The following is a 17,468-nucleotide window of genomic DNA, read 5'->3' on the forward strand; positions in this document are numbered from 1 at the left end:
GGAAAGGCCATATCATTGAGAGAACTGTTCTGGGTTTACAGTTACATGTTCCTGGGTTGAAATTTTAATTCTGCCCCTACTGACATATCATCATCAATAAGTATTTGTTAAGTGATTATGCATTTCATGATTTTACTCAAGAAACCAAGCTAAAGGAGGGGAAAGTGCCTCACATTGACACAAACCATCTTGGCTCACTCTCATGAAGCAGAACTTCAGCAGGAATATAGTTATCCATCTTCAAGGAGATGTGGAAGGATCATTTCCACATGGACCTCAGAAGAAAGGAATCAGACACCATCCACCACTAGCCATATGTGACACAATGATCAACCACAAGAATTTACAGAAGATTTATGCAACTGAACTAACAAGGACAATTCAGAGGAAGATTACTATACAGTCAGAATATTCTGTACTTTGTAACTTTCTAAAGTGCCTTCATTGAGATAATTTGAAGAATATGAGTAGGCAAACATCAACTGGTTCTTCCTTTACCTCAAAGGGATTACCCCAACTCTAATAGACTTAATTTTAAAATAAAAGATCATTTGGGAAGTAAGTAATAGTCATAAGTCTTTCAATCCTCACAGCAAGGCTGTAAAGTTGGGACACTCATCTCAACAAAATAAGAGGTGGATTAATGCAGTTACCTTCCCCCTTACTGGCCTCCACTCTGCCATACCTGCCACACTCTACCATCCACACATTAGAGACAGATGTTCTAAAAAAGTCAGTTCAATCAAGTCACTTATCTGCTCAGTATACTGCACAGGCTGCCCAACTCAGAATAAGAACCAATGTCACAGCATCTGCAAGTCACAATACACTCTACTTCCCTAATCCCCATACTAATCTCTACTTTCACCTAGTTTTTACTGATCTCTTTACTCACTCTGTGGCAGCCATCTTTGACCTCTTTGCTGTTCTTCAAGCAAAATAACTCTTTTCTCCATACCTTTGCACCTGCTATTATTTTCACATGAAATGATAGCCCCTACAACATAGGGTACAGGGGGCCCCTCAAACTTTAGCTGCATTAGCAGCACACGAGGGCTTGTTAAAACACATGCTGTGGGATCCCACACCCAGGGTTTCTGATTCATTAGGTCTAACATGGGATGCACTGATTTGCATTCCCAGCAAGTTGCCCAGTCATGCTGATGTTGCTAGTTGATGCATTTTGATAACTACCTCCCTATACAGCCACCTAGCTCACTACCTTATTGATATTCCCTACTTTATCAGGAGACATGTTCTTATATCCTATACTCAAAAAAGAACACACAGTCTTCATTCATGTTTATCATCTTGTTCTCTTTTGTTTTTCTTCCTAGAATTTATCATCTGATGTCATATAATTTACTAACTTTCCTACACTTTCCCTCTTTCTTATTCACACTCATCAGAATTCAAACTCTATGCTAGGAGGGATTTTGTATATTTTGTACACCACTATATCTCGAAGCCTAAGCTAATATCTGACATACAGAAAAAGTGAAAGTGAAAGTCTCTCAGTCGTGTACGAATGGTTGCAACACCATGCACTATACAGTCCGTGAAATTCTCCAGGCCAGAATACTGCAGTGGGTAGCCTTTCCCTTCTCCAGGTGATTTTCCCAACCCAGGGATCGAACCCAGGTCTCCCACATTGCAAGTGGATTCTTTACCAGCTGAGTGACAAGGGAAGCCCAAGTATACTGGAGTGGGTAGCCTATCCCTTCTCCAGGGTATCCTCCCGACCCAGGAATCGAACTGGGGTAATCCTGCATTGCAGGTGGATTCTTTACCAACTGAGCTATCAGGGAAAGGTACTCCATAAATATTGGTTGAGTCAATGACATAGCAGGAAATTTGGGAGACAATTTCCAATGAAATCTAGATGGAAATTTTTCTTCAAAAAGAAAATATAAAGGCAAGGTAAAGTCCATGATAATGAGCTTCAAATGAAAATGAGATGAAATATGAAATGAAAGATGACTTATCTATGACATTTTTAAAAAGTCTTTGATTACAATCAATTATTTTGAGTTAACAGGGAAGATAAATTGTGATTGCTGTTGTATACGGACTTTGAAGAGGGTTGTATAGGGAGACCATTTAATTATGAGGATCAAGAAAATGGTAGTATTGGTTAAAAAGACTGAATAAAAGAAACTTATATTTCCAAATAACCTGAAAGCATCAACTGCATGAATTCAGAGAGGTACTATAGCAGGGCATGGGGAAAAGGATTTTCCACCTTCTCATCAGCTACTGAGTTATTTAAATTTATATTTTAATCATAAAGCATATTAATATAATACATACTGGTCATACTTGTAAACTTGTACCATAACTATGATCATCACCTTGATTCAAATAATAAAACTTGCCCAAAGTAAACCACTCCACATAAGAATGAGGGAAAAGTAGAAATGGTGACAGAGTTTAGTTTCTTGGGCTCCAAAAGCACTTCGGGTGGTGACTGCAGCCATGAAATTAAAAGATGCTTGATCCTTGGAAGAAAAGCTATGACAAACATAGACAGCATATGAAAAAGCAGAGACATCACTTTGCTTACAAAGGTCTGTACAGTCAAAGCTATGGTTTTTCCAGTAGCCATGTATAGATGTGAGAGCTGGACCATAAAGAAGGCTGAGTGCTGAAGAATTGATGCTTTTGAACTGTGGTGCTGGAGAAGTTACTCTTGAAAGTCCCTTGGACAGCAAGGAGATCAAACCAGTCAATCTTAAAGGAAATCAACCCTGAATATTCATTGGAAGGACTGATGCTGAAGCTGAAGTCACAATACTTTGGCCACCTGATGCAAAGAACTGACTCACTGGAAAACACCCTGAAGCTGGCAAAAACTGAGGGCAGAAGGAGAAGGGGGCAGCAGAGGACGAGATGGTTGGATAGCGTCACTAACTCGATGGCCATGAATTTTAGCAAGCTCTGGGAGATGGTGAAGGACAGGGAAGCCTGGTATGTTGGAATCCATGGGGTCGCAAAGAGTTGGACACTACTTAGTGACTGAACAACAACTACACAAGAATATCACACAATTCTCAACATATTTTATCCAGTCTAACCACATGAGTCACATTACATTTTTTAATGAAAATTTTAAGTTTAGAATAATTTTAGATTTTTAGAAAAGTTGCGAAATCAGTACAGAGAATTCTTATACACTCCACACCTAGTTTCCCCTATTAACTTCACTGGTATTAACTAAAATCCATACTCTATGCAAATGTCCTTAGTTTTTACTGGATGTCTTTTTTATATTCCAGGATCTCATTCCAGTTATGACAGAAAATTAAGTCCTTAGGTTTCCTTAGGCTCTTTCACACAGTGTCAGATTCTAAGACATTGTTTTTGATGGCCTTGGCAATTTCAACGTGTACTGATCAGCTATTTTGCAGAATATCCCTTATTTTCATTTTGTTTGATGTGTTTCTCACAATTAGACTGGAGTTACAGGTTTGGGGAGGAGGAGATTACCATTCTAATCACATCATATCAAGAGGTTATACTATTATCAAGTCTTATCATTGCTGATGTTAACCTTGATGATGTGGCTGAGATAGTGTTTACCAAGTGTCCCTACTACAGAGTCATTCATTTTCCCCCATGCATACTGTACTTTTTTGGAAGGAAGTCACTACATAGAGCCCATACTTAAGGAGTTAGAAGTTATGTGTCACCTCCTTTACAGGGGAAAAAAAATCTATAAATAAATTATTTGGAATTTTTCTTCATGAGATATTGGTCTATTGTCTCCCATTAATTGATTTATTTTAGTATGGTCTCACAGATTTTTAAAAAATATTGAGTCACACTGTAACACTACATTGCTTATTTTGTTATCCAAACTGTTTCTGCTTTGGAGTTCTTTCAGTTGACTCCCATATTACGTTGATATCACTCCACTATTGTAGGTTTTCTCTTCTTTAGCATTTCCTTATTTTTTGGCACTACAAGATACTCCAGGCTCATCTATTAATGTTTCCGCTCCATTCCTAGAATCAGCCATTTCTCTAAGGATCCATGGTTCCCTTTCTGGGAGATGGTAATAGAAATCAAAATTGGGGCATTGAATGTACTCATTGCTCCAGAAGACTGGTTATTTCCAGGCCCTCTCAGTTGTCAAAGCTAGAAAATGTGTGTGTGTGTGTGTGTAATAAAACATGTATATATCCATATCTATAAATATTTCTATATGTATCCATTTGAATCTCTAATAAACTAAACATGAGTTCATATTAAAGTCTCCAACTCTAATCCAGTATCAAATGGGTTATTCTAGCCTTTCCATCCTGCTTATCTGTCACCTCCGTCTCCAACAGTGAAAAATAAGGGTGCCATAGTCTACCATCCATTAACTTAATCGTTCAGTTCTATAGGACATGTGTAGCAGTTTCAGAATTCTTAACCCATACCCCATGGGAAACAACCTTATCAACTAGAATCAAGTTCCCATGTACAGTTCGTTTTGCCTTGCATCTTAAGAGTCTCCACTAATTTCCAAAGCTACTCATTAGGTCAGCATGTTATACTCCTATTCTTTGTCAAAGGGATTATCTCATTTATTAGTAATACAGATTCTTTGTTCATAGCATGCATTGCTTTTTCTGGGTTTCCCCTGGCCTCACATTTGCACTTTCCAGAGTATAATATAAATAGAATCATAAAGTATGCAGCTTTTTTTCAACTTTTTTTTTTTTCTACTTAGTAACACGTCTTTGGAGAAGGCAATGGCAACCCACTCCAGTACTCTTGCCTGGAAAATCTCATGGACGGAGGAGCCTGGTAGGCTGCAGTCCATGGGGTGTCTAAGACTCGGCCATGACTGAATGACTTCACTTTCGCTTTTCACTTTCATGCATTGGAGAAGGAAATGGCAACCCACTCCAGTGTTCTTGCCTGGAGAATCCCAGGGACGGGGGAGCCTGGTGGGCTGCTGTCTATGGGGTCACACAGAGTCGGACATGACTGAAGTGACTTAGCAGCAGCAGCAGCAACATGCCTTTATGATTCATCTGTGTCTTTGCTTGCACTGCTAGCTTTGCCATTCTATCACTAAATATTATTCTACTATATGCATGTCCCACATTTCACTTATCCATTCTCTTTTTCAAGGACATCCTGGTTGCCTCAACTTTTTGGTGATTATGAATAAAGCTACTATAAACATTCAAGTGCAGGTGTTTGTGTGAACCTAATTGTTCAGATTAGTTAGGTAATTACCTAGGAACCAGCTTGCTAGATTATAGGTTAAGACTATTATGAGTGTTATAAGAAACCACTGAACTGTCTTCCAAAGTGACTGCATCCACATTCTATTCAAAGAAGAAACAAAAAAAATCCCTGCTCTTGCACTGACTGATGTTTAGCATTTGCAAGTAGATAGCATACTCATGGAAGTGGATTCATTAATAACAATGGATTGAATGAGGGATATTTCAGGCTCACCTCATGGGGTATTCAATTCTAGTGTGTCCACCCTAGAAACAGCTTCTGATGTTGAGGCAATTTAGTCGGTAGAGGTAGACAGACGGTGTGAAATGACTTTGTGTATTAATCCAGTAAAAAGTTTTAGAGTCCAGTGCTCATTAATTGACAGCTAATATGGAAGCTGTCTGTTTTAAAGGAGGGCCTCACAAACTTGTTTTGAGAATTAAATAAGATAATACATGTTAAGTTTCTACCATAATATCTGGCACATTGTGAACACAGAATACACATTAGTCCAAAAAAAGGGGAAGAAAGAAAAAACTGTCAATCTGTCAGTTTGCTTTCTAACACCAAGCCATTTTGAGTGTTTGTTTGCTTATGTATATATATGTAAGTAATGGCTACATCATTTTGAAAATAATCCATGAAAATAGAATAGACCAAAAACATATGCTCCCACTGTGCTCATAATTTGAATTTATTTTATTATAAAGGAGATTGAATATGTTTCTCATGTTATTTGGTTATTTGTGTTTCAGTAGACAGAGTCTTTGTGGTTAGTTGAAAATGACAATGAACCAGTTCAATTTTGGAAACAAATTGCTGCAGTCAGTAACATATGACTTGAAAACACCCCAAAATTCATTTCAACAAAGGAAAGAAAAGGCCTTGAAAGTCCCTATTGTGCATAGAAGCAGTGGTAACAGAAGATATCAGTCTTTTTTCACATGGAATAAGCTCTGTAAGCACTCAGCTCAATCAGGGGGAAAACTGGCATTTCTCAAATTTGAGTAAAATCTAAGGGATGTCAAGCCTATATCTGAATTATAAAATCTCAGATAATTCAGAAACACAAACTAGATCCATGTCTTCACTTCTTCTTTTTCCCATCCTTTGCCATTATTTGGACTCTGGATTAAAGCCACACTATTGAAACTGTGGCCTTTCAAAGGAATCCTTTAGGCCAATTAAAACACAAATTGCTGGGATCCACCCCAGAGTTTCTGATTCAGTAGGTCTCAGGTAGATTCTGAGAGTTTTCTTTTCTACAGTGTTCCCAGATGATCCTAATGTGCTGATCCAGGGCCAAGACATTGACCAATACTGTATTATGATACTACATATCTAAATTTTCAAAGTATTTTGATATTTTAATAAACAATTTTTATCTTTACAAAGTTTGAAATGTCCCTAAACAACCAAGTAGCCATTTTTGCTATGTAAGAAAGAAGGAAACTATCTGAATTTATTGGATGGCTATTACATAAATGCAAGGAAGTCATTTCTTTTTCATACAACCAATGTTATCAAATAATCCCATTATCTGCCATTGATGGTGGTTATTGGAATGAACTAGCTACTTGTTACATTGCTGATTATGATCTCAAACAGTATCCCAAATCACAGAACACAGTCACAGCCCAGGTGTAAGGTTAAACTTAGAGAAGTTGATTGTATATTTTGACCCCCCTCTTCTTCTAAATTCCTCTCTCCTGACATTAATAGACATCTCTATCCCGGGTATTTCCTCTACAGCTTAGACAAAGCAGTCTTTTCTTTATATCCATCTCAACATAGGCACTGATTTTTTTTTCTTATTATCTTACATAAACTTAGTAAAGATATGCTTTTGCTTGTGAATGCTCGATTTGTTTCCTTTCTTCACTCGCTAAGATTTCCAATTAACCCCTGCTGTCCAAAGCCAAATATTCTTCCTTTTCTTAAAGTCTTATTTTTCTCCTTAAAGCTGTATATTGTACAAAACTGAGGTTATAGTATTTATATTCTTCCTTGACTAGGGTTTTTTTTTTAATCATTATTTCTTGGAAATCCTTACACATCAGTAAAATTAGACTTTGTTAATACTGATGGATGCATATAATTTCCTTTTCTTTGTAGAAAAGTTAAATTTTGTTCAACTTCACCATGGTGATGGCTAGGGTGATGCAGTGAGGATCTGCTGCAGTAGCAACCACATAGGGAATCCGAATGATTCCCATCAACCCCACTCCATCCCCTTTTGATCTTCACCCCTCTACCTCTGACAACAATCGATTTGTTCTCTGTATGTATGGTGTTTTGTTTTTTTTTTTTTTTTCTGGTAGGTTTTTTCCTCTGGTTTCTTTTATTTTAGATTTCACATATAAAAAAAGAAAACTGTTAAAATGACTGCAATACTCAAGGCAATCTACAGATTCAATGCAATCTCTACCAAATTACCAATGGCATTTTTCACAGAACTAGAACAAAAGTTTTTTTTTTTTTTTTTTAATTTGTATGGAGACACAAAAGACCCTGAAGAGCCAAAACAATCTTGAGAAAGGAGAATGGAGCTAGAGTAATCAGGCACCCTGACTTTAGACTATACTACAAAGCTGCAGTCATCAAAACAGTACAGTAGTTGCAGAAAAACACACACATAGATCAATGGAATACAACAGAAAGCCCAAAAACAAACCCACATACTCACAGTCAATTAATCTACCACAAAGGAGGCAAAAATATACAAGGGAGAAAAGACAGTATTTTCAATAAGTGGTGCTGGGAAAACTGGACAGCTATATGTTCAAGAATGAAATTAGAACATTCTCTAACACCATATACAAAAATAAACACAAAATGGATTAAATACTTAAATGTAAGACCAGATACTATAAAACTCTTAGAGTAAAATATAGACAGAACACTCCTTGACATAAATAATGGCAAAAATTATTTGGATCTGTCTCCTAGAGTACTGTAAATAAAAACAAAAATAAACAAATGGGACCTTATTAAAGTTAAAAGCTTTTGCACAGAAAAGGAAACCATAAACTAAATGAAAATACAACCAACAAAGTGAGACAAAATGTTTCCAAGCAATGCTGCTGCTGCTACGTCACTTCAGTCATATCCAACTCTATGTGACCCTATAGACGGCAGCCCACCAGGCTCTGCCGTCCCTGGGAGTCTCCAGGCAAGAACATTGGAGTGGGTTGCTATTTCCTTCTCCAATGCATGAAAGTGAAAAGTGAAAGTGAAGTTGCTCAGTCATGTCCGACTCTTCACAACCCCATGGACTGCAGCCTACCAGGCTCCTCCGTCCATGGGATTTTCCAGGCAAGAGTACTGGAGTGGGTTGCCGTTGCCTTCTCTGGCAAATGATGCTACCAACAAGCAGTTAATTTCCAAAATACATAAACAATCCATATAGCTTGATATCAGAAAAACAAACAATGCAATCCAAAAAATGAGCAGAGGACCTAAATAGATACTTCTCCAAAGAAAACATACAGATGACCAACAGACACATGAAAAGATACTCAACATCACTAATAGAGAAATGCAAATGAAAACTACAATGAATAGCACCTCACACCAGTCAGAATGGTCATCAGTAAAAGGCCTATAAACAATAAATGCTGGAGAGGATGCAGAGAAAAGGGAACCCTCCTACAGCATTGGTGGGAATGTAAATTGGTACAGCCACAATGGAGAACAGTACTTTTAATTTCTATTGTGTTTAACAAACATTATTGAGCAATTATTCTGTTCAGAGTGTTACAAATCATCTTTGCCTTTAAGGACTCACAATATATTTGGATTACACCACAGTTACAAGTACAGGAAAAAATAAAGGACAACACAGGGGAGAAGGTATCAAAAGTCAAATGAATACATCAGGACACATGTTCTAAAGCAATTAAGAGGAAGGAAAATCATGCTTCACAGAAGAAGAAAGGAGCTTCCTATTTGCCTTTAAATGCAGTTAACTTTACTAGTGCTTTCTATGTAATGAGCATTGTGCAAAGCTCTCCAGCACTTTATTATCATGCGAGAAATGCAGAAAAACTGAGACTGGACATGAATTTTATAGCCAAATGTGAAGCAGCAAACCAGAAAAGCAGTGTATCAAGCAAATGATTTTCAAGTAACAAACCAGTAAACATAAAGATCAAAGAAAACCGTATATAAGAAAAGCTCAATATAGTAGACAGACACTGATCTAGTTATCAGGGGCCTTAGGGTTCAATCTGAACATCCACTTTTTGTTCAGATATGTCACATAGGAAAACTGTTTCACCTTACGTTTCTCATTGCCCTTGTGTGTTAGTGGACTTGATAGCACTTAATGATTTTAGCTCTAAAATGCCACGGTTCAGTGCGAAATCACTAGCAGTTTTGATTGAGGAGAGGGATGTGAAAACGAAATGGCAAACATATAATCTCTATGTTGGAGGAGAGAATATGGAGGGAAAGAAAACAAGCAGTATAACATTGTAATATATCATGCTTAAAGAACTGTTTAGCTCATGACAGTGTGCTTTATTTATCGATAATCATGTTAACACATGCTTTCTTCAATAGATAGTTTCTGATGCTATTTATGATTTGAGAAATACAAAGTTCAGATTTTAGTTTGTCTCTTCAGTCTCATAACTTTGTATTTTTAAACAAGTTGTCCTTAATTTTAATTGTGAAATATCTATGTTCTGCTTTATAATAGCCTAGCCTACTTTCCATCCAATGGATGCTTCCATTAGAATTTTAGATCATTGTAATTTTATGATTTTGCCTACTTAGCTTCTTTGAAGCCATCCTATACTTTTAAATACAATCCCATCTTTCCTATTTCTTAATTTTCCTAATGAATTTCATTTCTTTGAACTGAATTCTTTGTTTTAACTTTATTCATTGCAGATAATAAAATACCATCTGTCTCATCATTTTATTAAAGACGCTTTGTATTTAAAATCACCAAACAATCCTTCCCTGCTTATCATGATTCTGTGCAGAAAAAAAAATTATTCCAGTTATTCCATAGAAGAAGGTAGAGCATTTTGTGAGTTCATAATCCAGTAAATATATAGAAACTTAAGCCCCACTTAAGTCACTTATGTTTTCTACTAGTGTTTAAGTTGATAAATAATGTGTCCTATATTTCTACAAGCAGGGGTAAGTAACTTTTTCTTTTTTCTGCGAAGGACTAAATAGGAAATATTTCAGGTTTTACAAGTTATATGGTCTTCATTGCAATTACTTGATCCTGCCATTGTAGAATGAAAGCAGCAACAGACAATATATAGAATGGGTATGGGTGTAGGTACAATAAAAAACTTTATTTTAAAAAGGTGACAGGCTAGATTTGGTCCACAGTACGCCCATCCCTTTTCTACAATGTCAAATATTATTTCCTGTTTTGAAACAAAATGAGAAAATGTTTATACTCATGAAATTTTTATATTATACATATAAAAACTGTATTATTAGTATAATTTAGGGCTCATAAGTCAGACATCCTTGCAAAACATGAAGTCATAGCATGACTTGAAAAAGATTTAATATTTTACACAATGACAGTTTTACTGTCTAAATGATCAAAATGATAAATATTGGTCCTTAGTTTTAGGAATGAACAAGAAAAAATTTTTTTTCAGGAGTTGTAAGGCTGAAATTCCACAACTGATTTTGATTGCTATTCTCGCCAGCATAAATGGGAATGGAGAAGGCTCGTGATCACTTACATGTATATTTCACAAGTCTGAATGCAGTGGTAGAAACAGAGGTAATATCTATATTGGTTAGAGATCATTTTGAGGAAAAGGCAGAAGTACAGTCAAGCAAGTTCAAGTAAACAAAGAGATCATTATAAAAATATAGGTGAATCACACTGAACAGAAAACTGCAGAAACTATAACTGAGCCTCATGGGGAATAGAAAATCATCAAAATGCAGTCTCTCAATTTCTCTCTGACTTTCTGACCATAGTTTTTCATCCGTGTTTCTTTATTACATCTGTTCCACTGTCCTCTCTGAAGACTGCTCAAGTCTGAAAACCTTTTAATGTTTGTTCCTTCATAACTTTGACAAGTGAAAAATTTCTTGTTATATACTGACTCTGGATCTTACTTTACCAGATCTTTCTGTTTGGGTGTTCAGTGTCTCCCAGCTACAATGACTATTCCTTAATCAGAGGTTCTGATTACCTGATGGTTGGCAATAGATTGCCTGGCTTTGAGTTAGTTTCTCCCCATTCAAAAGAACTATAATTGGAAAGGGTAGGGTCATATGACCTGATGCCAAAATTGAAGCCATTCTAATTTAAGTAAATTTCCTGAGTAGAAGCTGAGAGCAATGAAGGAAAATAGACTGACATCTCTTCCATACCTTGAGGAATAAGATTCTTACAGTTAGGGGAATTGCTATTCTTGAAATTGTTTTAGTCGCTAAGCTGTGTCGGACCCTTTAGCAACCCCATGGAATGTATGTAGCCCGACCGGTTCCTCTGTCCATGGGATTTCCCAGGCAACAGTACTGGAGTGGGTTGGTATTTCCTTCTACCCGGGATCTTCACAACCCAGGGATCAAACTCACATCTCCTGCCTTGCAGGCAGATACTTTACCACTGAGCAACCAGGGAAGCTCTATTCTTGAAACTAAAAGAAAACTAAGAGTAGGGTTCATAAGAAAGATTCTTGGTATTAGTCAATAGCTGAGAGGCCCATGTGGTGGATGGATAAGCACATGATCTCCAACTTTCCCAGAATGATCACAGAACTAGGGGGTGAGAAAGAAGTTGTGATCTAGGGTCAAAATCCTGATGTGAGAGGATGGTGAGGTGCTTAGTAGGTGTTCACACTGAGTAGGATGTAGTCTGAGAAGACAGCATAATAATGACAGGGAAATGACATTCAGGAACCTGTCAGGGACTTGAAAAAATAAGTAGCCCACCCTTCAGTTTTAAGAAGGAGAGTGCCTGGGAGGACAGCTGATTACATCCAAAGAATCTTCTAATCATAATAAAGTGGTTTCTGTCCTCCATAGCTCTTTTCCTTGCCTTTGTGCATTTGGATAAACTATTTCATTTTCTGCCAATGTTTTTTGCAACTTGCTATCACTACTACACACACCATGTATAAAATAGAAAACAAAGGCCTACTGTATAACACAGGGAACTATATTCAATATACTGTAATAACATTTATGGAACAGAATCTGAAAAAGAATATATATATATATATATATATATATATAGGAAACTAATACAATCATTGTAAATCAATATACTTCAATATTTTAAACCCCTCAAGTTTGGACAGAAATAGAGATCAGAGGTTATAGACTATTTCTGTAAATCAAAGAACTATCCAAAATCTTTGGTGAGTCACAGGAATAAAATAATGTTGAATTCTTACACTCTGTGCCCCCCAAATCAAGTTATTAAAATAGATGATCATTATTTTGTGTTTTAAAATTCATGCAACAATTACAACAACTGAGAGGAAGACATATTGACTGAAGTTGACAAGACTGTTGAAGCTATTACTAATATGGAATTAACAGAGTATTTTGGATGCTGACAAAACTTCTCAGAACCAGAATAAGGTCAAGAATGGAGGGTTAATTTTTGAATCCAAAGACCATGTCTTACTATTACATGAGTTCTCCTTTGACAAAAAACAAAGCTCAGCTTCTCTTATTCTTGATGTGCTCTTCCACAAATTTCCTATACCACAGTCTTTGAAGTCTTCCCCCATCTCTCCAACTTCATTTTTTAATGGCTTTCTTTGCTTCATCCTATGGGGGGATTGATTCCAGGATACCCCTGGATACCAAAATCTGAATATGGTCAAGTCCCTTATATAAAATGGCATAATATTACATATAATCTATGCTATTTTATATAAGGCATCCTTCAAATCATCTCTAGATTACTTAAAATACTTAATACCATTTAAATACTATGTAAATAGATGTTGGCACATTTTTGGACATTTCTGGATTTTTTTCCCCAAAAGATTTTCAATCCATGTTTGGTTAAATCTACAGATACAGAGATCTGGCTCTCCTTGGTTTTTCCAAACCCCATGATTTATTTCTTTTTTTCCACCCTTGTTTTCTGAAGCAATATCATTGATGATTATGATTTCTTTTCTCTTGTATAGGCCAATAACTCATAAGTCTACTTTTGTATTTTTTAAATTGGAGGATAATTGCTTTACAATGTTCTGTTGGTCTCTGCCACACAACAATGTGAATCAGTCATAATTATGCAATCAGTCATAATTATATATATACATAATTACATATATAGTTATAATATATATACATTTATATATATTATAAATACACACACACACACACACACACACACACATCCTCTCCCTCTTCAGCCTCCCTCCTACCCAGTCCCCATTAAGTCTATTTTGAGATACAGTTTTGGTTATGAATGCCAGAAATATTTAAGTTGTTGTTTATTTTCCACCTTTACCCATTAAAACCAGAACAGTACACTCAATACATTGACTACCAAACTCACATTTTCACTCTTATTCTTCTTGGGTTCTGTATCCTACTTATTGAACTCAACACTATCCCTGACAATCAAGTCTGAACTCTCAAAGCAATTCTAGACCTCTTCAGTTCTTCCAGTCCCACAAGATTCTTGCCAGTTTCCCCTCCTTTAATAGCTGTCAAATTTTCTCCCTGTCTTTACACTTTAGTCACAACTGAGATCATCAGTCATGTATCATCTCGAGCAGGGATGTCCAAGAGAAATATATTGCAAACCACATTCATAATTTTAAAAAATTATGGTAGCCACATTAAACAAGTTAAAAAGAAAACAGATTAAATTACATTTGATAGTACATTTTAACTCAGTACACAAAAAATTATCATTTTCAAAATATAATCAGCATCAATGATTAGAAGGATATTTAACATCTTCTATTTAAATTGTTTCATTGACATCCAGTGTATATTTTACACTGCTCTGCACATAAACCTCAATTCTGACTGAGGCATTTCAAGTACTCAGTATGCAGATGTGGCTGCTGGCAACCATATGAACAGCATATATCTAAGCATCGCTCCCACCCTCCAGGCCCATCCTCCACAATTCCACTTCTAACATGCAAATCTGATCTTTATACTTTTGTGTTTCATATATATTTGTCTATGGCTTACAGGATAAAGTCAAACAGGATATCTATTTATCTATGGCTTGCAGGATAATGTTCTTTTCTGTCTCCCATAATCCTCAATTTCCCCATATCTTTCTGTTCTTTTCTCATTTGTTAAGCCTGACTCAAGACACCATTGAGTTTACCTATCATCAATCTAGTGATGTCATCTCTCTCTACAGTTCAAGTACTCTTGCTGTGCCCTTTCTCTAGGAAGTTTTATTTCCTTCCTCCTGTCTTTTAAGAACTTAAGTCCTTAGAACTTCTACTTAACCTATTCATTTATAAAATTCTATTCTGTGAAGCCTTCCATGAACTCTGCCTGTACTCTCGTGCCAAACAACTTTCACTATGTTTCTCCATAGTACTTTAATCACTGGTGAAAAAGATCACTTCTAATACTACACAAAAATACTTTCTGCATTTGTCTTTTGACTAGGCTTTGACACCCTTGGGAACTGAGAGGGAGCCTTAGTTATCTTTGTACACCCAGGGTACACAACAGAAGATCAATACATCTGATCAGAATAATGCAAAACTTTAAGGACATTCTGAGAAATACCATACCAATTATGAAATAATAGTATTCACAGGTAGCCTGTAACCTACCAGTCTCTCAATTTGTATATTGCATACAGCTTCCACATTTCCAGGACACAATTCAGAATCACAGACTTTAAATTAAATGAGAATGAAAACATGGATATTCGTGGTGCCCCACCAGAATTCTGGAGCCTACTCTTATCTGCATACCCTCCAGAAAGCACACACATGGTTACCGATTAAAATATACACATGGACACACAGCTATGTTCTATCCAGACCTTGCTCTGGATAATCCCTACAAACTTTGTCTTGTCTGCCAGCAGCTGTTGAATACAGAAGCCTCCCACAATCTGTCTCAGAGTTGACACAGTCATATTAACTGTGGTTAGAGAGGGCAGTGTGGGTTTAGAATATGAATGACCACAAAATGCAGGTCATCTTTTCAGGGATGGGTGATCAGGCAAGAGTAAAGGCCTCTGAGTGATATTCATCTAGGCATGTCTACACATTTTAAAATTCATAAGAGCCCCCATAAAGACTAGTTGCCAGGTGGAGAATTCAGCATACAAGAAGTCTTCTGGGCATAATCCATATTGTCTCCAGTGCTACAATGATATAATAAACAATCACAAAACTTCAGGGTCAAACAAATAGAAACATGAGTTCAGTTCAGGTATCTGCAGGGATAATCTGATCTGGACTGGACTCAGCATATCCTGAGAAGCTTATCTCTTGGTCTGTGATACGCTGGGCTTCCCAGGTGGCTGGGTGGTAAAGAATCTGCCTAACAATGCAGGAGACATGGGTTTGATCCCTGGGGTCAGGGAACTAGATCCTACCTGTTGCAACTAACGATTCCACATGCCTCAACAAGGATCATGCATGCCACAATTAAGATGCAGCTAAATCAATAAATATTGTGGAAAAAAGAAAGTTACTTATCTATTTAAAAAAAAAAAAAATGTTGGTCCATCAGCAATGCCCAGAGTGAACGTTCTTGTAAATCTTGGAATAGAGAGGAGATTCAGGCCCAGGTACCCACAGTGGAGAAGCCAGGGAAGAAGGTAAGCTGATGAAGCCCTCATTGTGAACAGAGGCTAAATTGTGCCATCAGTGTTGGTGGGATGTCCCATTCAACCCCTAACTACCTAATCTTATGACTTTCAGCTCTGCTTTAGTAAGCTATGGAAGGTTTCTCATGCCACCTCTTGAGAGCTCTGAAAAATACTAGCTACTTCTGAGATGAGGAAACATTCAGGCTTTCTGGATTTTGGAATAGTAACAGAACGTGCATCTGCTGAATGAAAACATAATGCACAAAACACTTCTGCAATTTTCAAAGGAGTCAATCAGGAGAGAACATATCCAGACTCCTGAGTAATTCATCCTGAACTTGCCTTTGTGTGTTTTCCTTTGTAACAGTGCAGATTCTGTGACTGAACATTAAGCCAACTTTACTGACAGGATTCTCACTGGAAATGAGAACAACAAATGACGGGGTGGGTTCCCCACCCCTCTTATGGTTATCAGCAGGCAAACACTCTTGTGGTTCCCTTGACTGCTATGTTGGTGGAGATGCTAATGATCTAAATCCAAGAGATGCTTGGAAGCACAGTGTAAGTTAAAACATGCAACCAGATGAAATGAAAAAAAATCAGGGGCTGTTTGACACACACATAGAGAACTCTTCCTATAATTAGAGATAATTACTAATGTTAGGAGAGCAAAAGCAATTTTTTTTCTTTTTTTGGTCCTTGAAAAACTAAATATAAATTGCAAACAGACATCAGCAGGTACACTAAATTTACAAAACACATAATTTCTAGAGAAGGGGCTAAGCCACTTCATAGCTATTCACCTCCTTAGCATTTCACATACACTTTTCAAAGTATACCCAAAATAAATCATTTGCTACATATCATTTCAAGCAACATATTTTTTCCTGGATATAGACATTCATTCCATGTAGTAAAAAGAACAGAACAGAACCATGGTGTATGTCTACAAAATGAAAACAACTTTTCTCTATAAATGTGTCCCCACTGGACTGCTTCACATGTAAGTCTAGGTTTTAAAATAAAATTTACACTTTAGCATTATAGTAGAAACATTAAACTGCCAAATAGGGATATAGTACAACTTCTATTTTACACTCTTATTTAAGCCCTGTCTTAGTTTAACTGGGTTATTTAATTTCCACAGATATTTTTAACTGTTTAAATCTGTTAAAAATTTTAAAAACTGTTTAAATCTACTTCCCAATTTTGTATCTAGTACACAGAACTCATGCAGTTCTTATACTAAGAAAACATTTAATAAGTTAGGCTTTAGTTGTCAGAGAAATGATCTGCAAATGGGAAGTTTTGTGAACTATATATATATATATATACACACACACATACACATACACACACACACACATTGTGATGGCCAGTTTTATGTGTCAACTTGACCAGGATACAGTGGCTATATATATATATATATATATGTATATGTATATATGTATATATATATATTCATCTTCCTTTCTTATAGAAT

This window comes from Bos taurus, unplaced genomic scaffold (assembly GCF_002263795.3).
Source record: "Bos taurus isolate L1 Dominette 01449 registration number 42190680 breed Hereford unplaced genomic scaffold, ARS-UCD2.0 ScbfJmS_892_Leftover_ScbfJmS_927, whole genome shotgun sequence".
NCBI lineage: Eukaryota > Metazoa > Chordata > Mammalia > Artiodactyla > Bovidae > Bos > Bos taurus.